The sequence below is a fragment of the Halichoeres trimaculatus genome, unplaced genomic scaffold (genome assembly GCF_033239565.1).
Source record: "Halichoeres trimaculatus isolate MK-OKI-2021-1 unplaced genomic scaffold, fHalTri1.1 fHalTri1_scaffold_3, whole genome shotgun sequence".
Taxonomy (NCBI): Eukaryota; Metazoa; Chordata; class Actinopteri; order Labriformes; family Labridae; genus Halichoeres; species Halichoeres trimaculatus.
The window spans coordinates 3636222-3646406 of record NW_027437181.1 but is presented as its reverse complement, the minus strand read 5'-3'; the positions used below and the strand labels follow the sequence as shown (position 1 = coordinate 3646406).

General features: G+C 42.5%; 1 protein-coding gene across 1 annotated transcript in view; it reads left to right on the top strand.

Annotated features, from left to right (window-relative positions):
- The first annotated feature begins 6694 nt into the window (after window positions 1-6694).
- The window catches only part of lrrc4cb (leucine rich repeat containing 4C, genome duplicate b), a 92987-nt gene continuing 89496 nt past the window's right edge, over window positions 6695-10185 (top strand). The window contains exon 1 of the mRNA XM_074666129.1: window positions 6695-7910. The gene's annotated coding sequence lies outside the window, so the exon portion shown is untranslated. The remainder of the gene's footprint in view (window positions 7911-10185) is intronic.

Below are 10185 nucleotides of genomic sequence, written 5' to 3'. Positions count from 1 at the left end.
GTTTCATAAACTCATGCTTGAAGGGATTTGTGCTTTGACTGCAAATTAATATCAGCTTCAAATATCGGATATCTGCCTCCTTTACTACAAATAATTGGTATTGGTCTATCTCTACTTGAAACATGCCATTCAGACCTCATTTTTGTCTTGTCTTGTGTTCTGTGTCTGGCTGAGTGATCCAGGTCAGATAGACCTGCCAACTCTCCTGATTTAGGAGGGATTCTCCCGCTTTTAAACCCTGTCTCTTCCTCTACTCCCGACTTGTAATTTCTCCAGATTAACTCCTTATTTTTAAGTCTGGTCCTGTCATCTCTGATTTTTTTTCAAATCAGCTATGTGTGCCTTACATTTGAACCTGGAAAAGCATCCACCCCTCTCCCTGGAGTTGGTTTGATCCAAAGACGCTGCATGAGATCCTCTCTGACTGCAGGTTACACAGACACACAGGTAGCTGTGGGATATTTGTTGCTGAAAAGTTGACTTTAGCATCAGCTCTTTGTTAAAGACGTGTCAACATGATTGTTCTCATCATTACTTGTGTGTCTGATGCTTTTTCCACGTTTTATAAACAGCTCCTCTCTGTGTCTGGCTAAACAAGCCAGGTCAGACATAGTAACGCGCCTTATTTCACTGTCGGTAACAATGTTATAACGCTTGAAATGTAATGGTGTTAGTTTCAACGTCATGATTTCCAACACTACTAATGCATTTCCTGTCTCTCTCTTGAGCTGTTTGATTTTGTGAAGACTAAAAGTCTCATAAAATACCTTTGAGGTGGCATCATGTGTGCTGTTAAAGGTAGGGTCTGTGGGTCTTTCCTAAAAAATAAAACGTCAACTTTCACAGGAATAATCCTGCTCACTCGTCTCCTCTGGGCCTGTATACATGTGTGTCAGTGTCTGTGTCTGCCTCAACCCCCTCCTCTGCCTGGATGTTGATGTTTTGGTTGTATTGGGATGTTTTTCTGGGTAGACGTAGCAGGGAGGAAGAAAAACGCAACCAAAGTGAAACGAAACACCAATCAGGTATAGCTTTTCGCAAGGTTAGCTTTCTGCTAACTAGGTATGTATCAAATACCCATGATTAGCTTGTGCTAACATGCCAAGTCAGGTGAACAGCTCTCGAGTCTCTCCCACATAAAAAACGTGACACTACTGGTAGTTGCTGGGCTAGTCGGTGTAGTCACTAGTCAGGGTTGGAGATTGTGGGTGTGTGCTGCTGCTGGCACTGAGCCCAGTTTGAATGTTGTGTTTACTAACAAGTAATGAAAATTCCTGCAGACGCTACCTTTAAGACGGATCATAGATAATTAATTGGAGGGGAAAACAAGTGTCTGAGTAAAGTATGGAGCCTCTGGAGTGATGGGACAGCATTCTTCCAAATAACTCTCCCTCTAGAGCTGAAACAGTTGCTTGATTAATTGATGAGTCGATCAAAAGAAGATTAATCTTCTGATTAATTTTGAAAACTCATTAATCATTTTGGTCAGTTTAGTGATGCTAGCTGTGCAGGTATTCAGATGGCGACATCAGTCTCTTGGTCCATCATTAAAGCGGGATACTCAGCAGATTAAAGAGAAATGTTGCTACAGATGTCACAGAGAGTTTTTGCTTTGTTTGTGCAGTGACGGCGTGTGCAGTCAAATGAAGCAATTAACTTTTCCAATTGCCTGAGAGCAAAGCTAAACCATCCCACAGGTAGCAGGAAAGAACGTGTACCAGCAGGAACAGCCTCGGCCTCACTCCTCTGTGTCTCTGTGGGGGTTTGGACACCTGGTGGAAGAGTTTTGAGTTTATATTTGAGCTCATTGTTCAGCTGACATGTCTTTTAGTGAGGGAACAGGACAAGAAAAAGAGAGCTGGGGAAGTCATGCATCAAACAGCCCGGGCTGGAATATAACTCAAGCCGCCAAGCCAAACTGAATCAAAATGTCACAGAGACACCTCTTCCTCATATTTTAACAAATACTTCAACTCTGTTTTTATCTGTTTCATCTTTTCCTCTTCACAAAACTTCACATCCATTTTGCAATACAAGCGTAGGCAGAGACGCCTGTTTGAAGCAGATTCCAATTGTTCCAGGCCACGAGTGATGGCGCCGATGCCAGAGGAAGAAATGATTTTGCAGCTGCGCCAAACTGCTTTCCAGGAACACATTGACAGGAACTGTCACCTTTCTTACAACAGCTCGGATGGTAAGGGCTGAAAATCTGCCAGAGATCCCAGTAACACCCAGACATGAGGAGTTTTGACTGAAATGTCACGGCAACTGGTGTTCGATGCCATCTGTCAAAGGTCTTCTGGAAATTTCTTGGTCTCATCCTCATCTCACCCCATCAGTGGTCCAAATTCACATCACTATGGGTGATGAATTCACTATTATGGGTTGTTCAAACAATGAGGTTGGTTGTCAATGACCATTAAGGCCTTCGACTGTGGCTTCAGTGTTAGTCGACTTGAGAGCAGAGTGAAGTGGCAAGAATATTACTTCTCTTTAATTGAAGCCTTAGATGCAACATAGGTGGATGGTAATAAAACATTTGTACTCAGATACTGTACTTGGGCATGCATCAGACTCTTGTTGGGAGTGGAAACGAGCAAAGTCGAGCAGGACCCGTTCCACATCTCAATTCATCCAAAAATAAAAATCCTGCTTTGCGCTGCCGAGTACCCAACAATGTTTTACCTCAGAACGCAAAAAAATGCAGTGGAAAAAAATCAGCGTTTACATGGAAACACTGAGGGACAGAAAACACTGTAGTGACATGCTCAGCCTGTAGCAGGCGCTACAGGATTTCTTGAACCTTCAATTTGCCTCAAGGAAAAATAAAGTATCTATCTATCTATCTATCTATCTATCTATCTATCTATCTATCTATCTATCTATCTATCTATCTATCTATCTATCTATCTATCTATCTATCTACCTAGCTAGCGTATATTGAATGCTAGTTGCAAAGTACACCATTAGATGCATATTTTGTTGAAAGGCAGTTACAGTCAGCAGATTCTGCAGACTCAGCAGCATAAGCCCAAAACAGTAATCTGTGGTGGTTGTAACAGCAGTACTGTTGCACAAGGCCTGGCATCAACTTGCTGTTTACACGGCAACAGTGGTGGAAAGAGTAGTACAAATTTGTACTGAAGTACAAGTTCTGTTACATTGCTTAAATTGTGGCGTTGGTGTCTGGTGTTTGCTCTGTTAGCCATGTCTGTGATTAGCATGATGCTACTCTGCCTTTTGGTATACCCTCTGTTGCTGGGTTAGCACGGCTAGCTCGTCCATCTTATTGGAGATAGATCTTACGTTCCAAATAACAATGGATGGAAGGACAGGTCGATGTCGTCACTTCTTAGCTCACACCTGAGAACCAGCACGTCGTCCTCACCTCCTTCTTCACAGCTTGTAGGAAACATCTGGCCTAGCACCGTTGGCATTAAATTGCTACAGGCTGCTAACAGCTGATTTCACATGTAAACAATCCAGCCATGGTTACTTATAGGATAAAAAGTAGTAAAAATATTGCTGAAGCCACAAAAATTTTGGTGTCCATGACCAACAAATGAGCCATATAAAGTAGTGATCCACTCCAAATTCAGAGATTACAAAAAAGAGATGAAAAAATCACAAGAAACACACAAAGAAGAGAGAGCTGCTACAAAAGGCAGCCATAGCCAACAGGGCGGCACCTAGCAACACACACTAGCAACACACACACAAAATTACACACTTGAAAAAAAAATACTCATAAAATAACAAGTACCAAAAAAATGTACTTAATTACAGTAACTTGTGTAGTTCTGCGCTAGGTTGTTTTTAGAAAAAAATCCACTCTGAAGGCTGTTTTCAAAGGTTTCCGTTTTAGGTCGGTGAAAACGCTGTTTCCTTGTAAATGAGAGGCCGAAATGCAACAATATCTCTGCGTTTCATCCTAAAATGGTTGTTGTGTTAACGGCCCCTAAGAAGGGCGAGAAAATCTTGCTTGAAAAATACCAATATGTAAACATCTGTTGGTTTTTTTGTATGTTTATTATCGTTTTTGTATACTACAGATTTTTGTGTAATGTCACTGAGTTCACACAGTTCAGTTTGCTTTACAAAGTATTTTATCCACATACTTTGTTTCACAAGTTGGAGAGTAAATGTGCATAGGCAAGGTCATTCTACTAATAAAGAAAACAACAGCCTGGTTCACTTCCTCTTTTTTTCTCTTTCTCCTTTCTAGATACACGTCTGAGAAAATCACACACATACACACATTAGATAACATGTTTTCTGAAGAGAAATCAGCTCAGTGCTGATTTTTGCATGTGACTAAAAAACGGTAAAACTGAGACCAACAGATTCTCCAGTTTTCATTCAGGGGTTACTCCTGTTGCATGGCCCCTGCCCCCAGGTGTTGTGAGAAGTTTATATCCAGAGCCAACAGCAGAACAGGGGCGTATTTAGTCGTTTGGGGGCCCAAGGCAAACTCAGTCCATGGGGCCCTCCATGTCCTTGTAACTCCTCTTCCTCAGAGCTAGACTGGCCTTCCCTGGGTCCACTGTCTCTTTCCCAGAATCAAGGCATGAGACAGTGCTAATCTTGTACATGCTAACTTAACGCAACTAAATGCATTTCCTCAAGTTCTGTACTTTAGTTTGATTTAGAAAAAAGTGAATAAATAATTTAGTCCACTTTGTCTTGGATTTGAAATCTTTTATGGTCAATTGACAGCTTATTTGTCCCACAGTGGGGAATTTACAGAGTAACAGTAACAAATAAGAAAGTATGTAGTGAAAAACATTACAATAGGTAAATACTGAAATAAATAATTTAGTAAAGGAAAAATATGTAAATATCAAGCACAACATCAAACTGGAAAAAAAAAATCTACTGAAAGAGGTGATATTTACAGTTACCATACTTTTTGGTACTATTATTTTAAAGTTAGTGTTTTTTTTATTTGACCCCCTGTCCAGTGAGTTATGTATCCAAAAAAGAGATTTTGTACAATAATGTTTACCACCAACTCAAAAAGTTTGATTTAGAGAAAATGATCCTGTTTCCTGGGCTAGATAAAGTCCTTAAAGTCCTAAAAGTCTTATATGTTTATCTCAGATCTCAGAGCAACATTGTTTTTATTTCTGACTTGGTTGAAAATAAGAAAAAAATGGGGGGGAAAGTGATTTTACCACTTTCTTCCTGAATCAAATGTTCAGATGTGTTGTAACATGGAATAGCCCATTGAATAAGAAGGGAGGGGGAGTACCCAAAACCATCATTGAAGATTAAGCCTTTTGATGTATTTTGAAGCATTTAGAAAAAAGAAATGCTTTCAATTGCAGAGAACTTCATAAATCAGTTTTTAAGAGATGCTTTGGGGGCCCCTGGGAATCTTGGGGCCCCAGGCAACTGCCTGTGTTTGCCTAATTGTAGCTACGCCCCTGCAGCAGAATAAGCTGTTTGGCATTGGCAGAGAAGATTTGGCACATTTTTCATGGGTACAACCCACACTCTGCTCAGATTAAATAAAATCATAAGATTAATAATCTACCAAATGCAAGTTACCTCTCTTTTTGTGCCACGTTGACATCGCAGACATTTGTTGTTGCAGCCTCTCTGTGATCACTGGACGCTAATGCAGGAATAAAACTTTTAACACCCCTCACATGTGATGAAGAGCGTTGTCATCTGATACTTGTCATCCCCGTGGAGTGTTTCCATTCTCATCATACAACCCGTGCCCTCCTGCTCACTACAGTCACACCTGTGCTCATTGTTTCATGTCCCTGATAACACATCCAGGTGTGTCCCATCACCCTGCGGCAGATTAGCTGTCATCACTCACTCTGGGTCCTTCACAGGCTCTCACGCTCTCCCTCTCATTAGATTCTTCATATGATCAAAACATCATGTCACGCAGCTCCATTATGACTGATTTGTATTCATCTTTGTTCTCCGTCCTTCTCCCTCTCTCATAAAGCAGCGTGGCCCCGGTGACCGGGAGCCACTCCGTCACGAAGCCGACTTTGCTCCATTATGTCATCTAATGAGACCTGCTGTTCGTCTCAGATTAAATGAATGCACACTCACTTGTCTGTCCGCGGGTCTCAAAGTCACCACATTTCCTTTCCTGGAAATCACTCGTCAAAACATTCTCATGGAGCGTCTTTCATTTTTGATTCTCATCTTTTTTTTTGTTGTTCTGTTTCTTTTTTTGTTTTATTTATTTACAAAAAGCACCTTGTAACCCTGGGCCTTAAAAAAGTGCAATGCTAATGAGTTCATTCTTCACCTGTTGGCTCATTAATGAGTGAGCACACCTTTTCTTTCACCAGTAAGCAGGTTTCTGCCACAAACACACGTTGCCTTGGTTACTTTTGAGTGCGTTTGACAGCGTTTATAAAAGGAGTTAGTTAATACAGGTAAACAAGCTCATTGCAAATAGCAGGTTGGGAAATAATAGTGTTTCATAATCGTAATTAATCCCAGCTGATTACAGACTTCTTTTGTCTGAGCTGGGAGAGCAGCAAGACCTCGACATGTTGCATGTGGATTTATTTGTGGATGCAGAGAGTGGAAATGGTCTGTTTTGGATGACTGGAGAGAGACTAACGCCTGTAGGTGGCAACCATACCTCATCAACAATTGAGTCATGCATGCACGCGCGCGCATGCACGCACAATCACACACTCAGAGACGTCAGATCTGGGCTTTATGCGTTAATGCTATTGATCTCTGATAATTAACGACCGCTGGGTGATTAAAATGGGCAGATGGACGCGCGGGCAAAGTGGTCAAAGTTAAAGTGGTCCCTGGGCGATACGGGAACACGCTCGAGCCGCCTACGCACGCGCGCGCCTACAGTACCTAGACGTGGACACACGCGCAGGAGCAGCGCGCGCTTGCAGATCTGTGCCTGAAGACCGTGATTTCAGCGTGCTCGCTATTCAAGTCATGGACTGCAGCGAGCGGGGGAACCATTAGGAGCCGGTGGCGAAAAGCCGCTTTATTTGCAACACACGGACGATGCCGCTGCTGCCGCTGCTGCCACCACGCCACCCGGGTCGGACACGCGCTCCCTGACAGGCGGAATAATCACTAATAGCAGCGTTTATGTAATCAATACAGACGGATTGCTTTCGGGGGGAAATAGCATCCCAGGGATTCTTCCCTCTCTACTTGGTCGGTGATACTGTAGGTGCCATATGCTCTGCGATTTTTAGAGCAGCCTATGGCAACCCGCTTGTCCTGATGCGACGCGTGTGATGGTTGCAGTGGGACGGATATCCTTAATTTTTATCCAATAGGCGTTCTCAGGGTTTTTGTAGGACGCTTCTGCACTGACCTTAACAATGCTTTAAAAAGGTAATTGTTAAATGTCACGTCTGTGTTCTGATCCCATTCATTTGTTTCTTAGAGGAGAAAAAAAACGCCAAAAATCCCTGAAACACTCCTCTTTGGTTTCTTCTTTTTCTCGATTTTGATTTTTTCTAAGAAGAGGACCACCAGTGGGAGTCAAAAATCTGGACTGTGACTGGTTTGGGGGCCTGAGACAGACTTGATCCCCCCCACCACCATCAAAAACTCTGCAGGATTTCCTCCTCCTCACTCCAGAGGAATATCTTCCAAGTCCTGGGGGGTGATTCTGCTGGTTCCTCTGAGGGGGTTTTTTCATCGTTGCTCATTACATCCAAGGGAATGGTGGCCGCACCGCACATCCCCGCAACTCTTTCTGAATGTTTGGCGTTTTTTCGCAGGCGAGCATCTTGACTTGTGATCGAGAGAGACGCGGACTGCAGCAGCCTCCTTTTTCACATGGAGATTTGTGCCTCGGTTGTACTGCAAATCTTCAAAACGGGGACCGGGGCCCTGCTGGTTTTTCCTTCACTGCTCTCAACCCCGATACCATTTATTCGAGAAAATGCGTAAGTATCCCTCTGAATCCTGCTCATTTCAGCCCACTGGGCGCGATTCTCTGCTGTGTATTGCCATGCAGACTTATTTTTCATCGCTGTTTGACCGGATGTGATACGCGCTTTGCTCACAGACTTCCATATGAAGAAATAGACTTTTCTTTTCAGTCATCTGTCCTCATCTCCTCTTCATAGGTAGGTTATAGTATCTGTCGCATCCTCTTCTGGTGTGTGAGCGCATGTGTGTGTGTGTGTATGTGTGTGAGATATATAGGAGCAGATATGGAGATAAAGGCAGGGGGTTGAGGGGATGGAGAGGGGTGACTGGTGCAACAAATTGTGCGTTTGAGCGCTTGCTGGAGGACTGTACGGTCCGTGGTGGTCCCTGTTGCCAGCAGGACGTTACAGCGAGAAAAGGGCCTACGTCATATGGTAATTCAAATTCAGTTCAGGTATTCTCAGCATACACGTTTGCAGCAAAAAGAGCGCCGGATTGGCCAGGTGGGCACGCTGGCACAGAGGAAGGGCGCTTTGAGTTCGAAATGTGGCGAAGCCAAATCTTCAGGTCAAGCTTTCACACACACTAACACACACCTTCTGCACATTTCCCCTCTCCTCTCCTCTCCTCTCTGTCTATGTGCTTCTCCCTGCGTGTTGACCCAGTATGTCTGCAAACCCCCTCAGCAAAGCCACCCAAGGGTGATGCACAGAAATGAGGCTGTCATCCCCCCTCCTTCCACAGCTTCAGCACCTTTTTTTGAAAACCTCGTCCTCAAATTGTTGCTTTAGCCTTTTAACCAGAACGTGAAAAGGAGCTGTCCATCAGTGGGAGGTGCTGAAATGCCCTGATGCTGAAAATACTTGTGTGTTGGCTGAAGTGGGTAGAGGGAGCTGCGTTTTGGAGCAGACATCAAATCTGAAATTGCTCGTTTCTGCTGCAGCCAAAAAGCATTACACTTAAACCTGAACCAGTTCTGTCCTCAAGTGAACACTTCCACGTTCACATCTGGCCGTTTTACAACCCGCCCGTGAAGTGAAGTGAAGGACACGGGCTGTGTGTTGGAGAACGGCTCTGACATTCAGGGTTCGGTTTTTCACATCAATAAGATTATGGTCTACCTGTTATAGTTCACCTTTGCTCCGTCTGATTGGGCTGGGAATTAAATTCTGCACAGACATTTCAGCTGAAAGCAGCGAGGTCGGCGTCTGAAACACAGTCCTTCTCTTTGTGCCAGTAAAATGTCTGATTACCCAGAGTAAATGCTGGTTTTACACTTGAAACTATCTTGGATTGAGTTGTTACTGGTGCTTTAACTAACATATGGTGTAATCAGTGAAATCAGATTTTAATCATCTTAGTGTTTTACACTTAGCTTTAAAACTGGATGTTCAAACTGGCCTCAGTTTCTGTGTTATAGGACTAGAGCTGAAATTAAGGCCACACACACCAATAAGTGTCTCAATAGGGCAATGGGTCGACATGAGACACCTGAGCATCTACACTGAGTTATGTGGAAAAAACTGAGATCTTATCAAGTGTTTTTGTCTTGTTTTCAGCAGAAAATGTCTTTTTAGACTTAATATGAGCCACATCCACCTGACCAGTCCAGAAAAATGTCTGATTTCAAGTTATTTTTACTTGTTACAAGCAATTCAGACCACATTGTCCTCTTTAAATAACTTGAAATCAGACATTTTTCTGGACTGGTCAGCTGAGTGTGGCTCATATTAAATCTTAAAAGATATTTTCTAATGAAAATAAGACAAAAACACTTGATAAGATTTAATTTTTGTCCTTTGAGGGATAGCTTAATGAGGCGTGCAGCCTAGACCACCATGCCATACCAAAAAAAATAAAAAAATCTTATCAAGTGTTTTTGCCTTATTGTCATTAGAAAAATGCCTTTTAGACTTAATATAAGCCACATTCACCTGACCAGTCCAGAAAAAGTCTAATTTAAGTTTTTTTTACTTGCTACAGCAATTAAGACCTCATTTTCCTCTGTAAATAACTTGAAATAATACATTTTCCTGGACTGATCAGTTGATTGTGGCTCATATTGAGTCTAAAAAGACATTTTCTACTGACATTAAGACAAAAAACCTTCATAAGATTTCAGTTTTTTACAACATGTGGGAAAACTTGAACTTAACACTATCAACGAGTTAAGAGCAACAATGACTAATCAATAGATGATCAAAAGGAAATGACTCAGATAATATGTGAGCTGTTTGTGATATTTCAAGGAGAAATGTCAAACAGTTTTTGCACTGCAAAAACTGAAAT